We start from the raw sequence: 2,393 nt of genomic DNA on the forward strand, positions 1-2,393 counted from the left end.
AGTTTAGGGTGTTCAGAATTAACTAGATATTAAGAGCATAGCTATAGAAGGCCCAAGATTGAATGAAATTTTACGCTGACAAATTGAGGCAGAGTAGATAATTACAGGTTGGGGACAAAGTTTACCTGAAGCTATAACCATATCGGCAGTCCTCCATAGCCTTTCGCGGGAACCTTAAACTTGCTGCATGATTTTATGGATCTTACACACTCACGCAAAGAGTGGGGTTAGTAGCTTACAGAATATTGAAATTGCTCGATTCATCTAAGATACACTATTTTTCATAGAAGCTTGCTTAAAATGAAGATCGATGAACGGGACGTTACCTCATTAGATCCGTTTAAAGTAAATGCTGAAGTCATCTTAAAGTTTTCCCTAAACAGGTTATTGACAAACGGATCATCAAACGAAATAACCAAGTCGTCGCTCAACGGTTAGATTAACGGACCAGTTTAGGAGTGGAAAATTCTACTTGGGAGGACTATAATGTTCTGAAGGCACGATTTTCAGAATTTGATCCTTGGGAACAAGCATCACATGGAAGAGAGGGTAATGGCGCGACAGGGGCTAAAAAAAGAGAGAGAAATGAATGGAGTCAAGGGTAAGGAATTCAAAAATTGAAATTGGAAGAAAAATTAATTGAAGTTACAGAAGAGGACAAGATGCGTGAAGGAAACAACAACGTTTAGGGAGTTGGAGGATACGATGGTGTTCCATTTAAAGAAGAAAAGGCGGGTAAGACTGAAGATGACCAGACAGCAAAAATGGGTTAGCCCAGTAAATACAATTGAAGTAGATCAGTCCAAAATACCAATCTATCAGCATGTTGTTATTCTGTCGCATTAAAAGACAAAGGTATGACACTTGTAATCAAATAAGGGAATTGGTCCTAAAATTAGCAGTATATACAAACGATTGTAACTAGAAAATGCTTATGATTTTGGATGAATGAATTTCTATTTTCTTCAATTCACCTCCTCATAAAATCTACTTTCCTTTTCCCTAAGTTTCATAGCCTACTTATGACAGCTTGTTATGTTTCTCTGCTTATTCTTCTTGTTTTTCACTCTACTGGCTCAGTCTTTAGACAATAATGCATCTTCAACTAGCATTGCTGCTAGTGCATCTGGGGAAAACACTAAATATTAACCTTATCGGGAAAAAAAGAAACTCAGATTGCTTGTCTAAAAATCAAAGGGAAGGTTTTAAACTAAAATGAAAATTAGAAAGTTTTAGGATAAATTAGATATAAAATCATTATTTAAGGTCTTATTTTTTATTTTAGTAATAGTTTAGGAGTAAAATTAAATAATATCCTTTTTAACGTTGTTACGTTGTCAATTTAATGTGGATGGCGGTGGAGTAACCATTTTGTTACAAATTGATAACATTAGTGACTATTTTGTTATAAATCGATAATTTTATTAACCAATTTGTTGTTTTTGAAACTTCAGTTAGAAAAATGAAAACTTATTCAAACACTAGTGTGACCGTTCGTGTGGTTTACCCATTTTCTAAGTCTTTCATTTCAATTTGATTCGGTTAAATTGATTATAAAAGTTCTGAATTAATTTTATATTTAAATTATTTAAATATAATGGTTTTATTTTATAATTTTATCTGACACGTATTCAATTTTAATTAATTCATGTTTATAATTTTAACATCATTTAATTAAAATTATATTGCAAGTTCAAAGCTAAATGTTTAAAGAGAAAATAACCTCAGTGACCTAAAATTCCTTATAATATACGATTTTGACCAACTTTTTTTCGATTTGTCAAAATGACCAATAAAATCGCAATGCGATCTCCATTATTGCAAATCAATTTCCAGATTCGCAACGCAATTTTGACTATCGCATTGCGATTTTCCAAATTCGCGTTGCGATTTTAGAAAAATGCAATGCGAATATGTAAATTGCAATGCGATTCTAACTATCGTAATGCGATAATACATAATCGCAACGCGATTCTGACTATCGCAACGCGATTCTAACTATCGCAACGCGATTCTAACTTTCGCAACACTAAATTTCAAATTCGTAATAGGTTTTAGTTTCGCAACACAAATGTTTTGGGTATATAACTACTCAGCAGTAGAAACTCATAACCTAAATCCCTAAATCCCTAAATCGCAACTCATTTCATCTCCATCTATCACTCTCTTCGGTGACATCCGTTCCTATATCCAATGACATCCTTCCCCATCCGGCAATAGGTTTTAGTTTCGCAACTCGTTTGTTTAGTAAATTAATTTACAATAATGAAATCATCTAATGTTGATCATGTTTGGATAGATTTGTGTTTTGGAGGGTCATGGGAGAATGTTCATGGTGTTTTACAATATATTCCTTTACCCATGAATCTTCAACTAAAACTGTCATTAAAAAA

The sequence above is a fragment of the Hibiscus syriacus genome, unplaced genomic scaffold, assembly GCF_006381635.1.
Source record: "Hibiscus syriacus cultivar Baekdansim isolate YM2019G1 unplaced genomic scaffold, ASM638163v2 tig00110744_pilon, whole genome shotgun sequence".
Lineage (NCBI taxonomy): Eukaryota > Viridiplantae > Streptophyta > Magnoliopsida > Malvales > Malvaceae > Hibiscus > Hibiscus syriacus.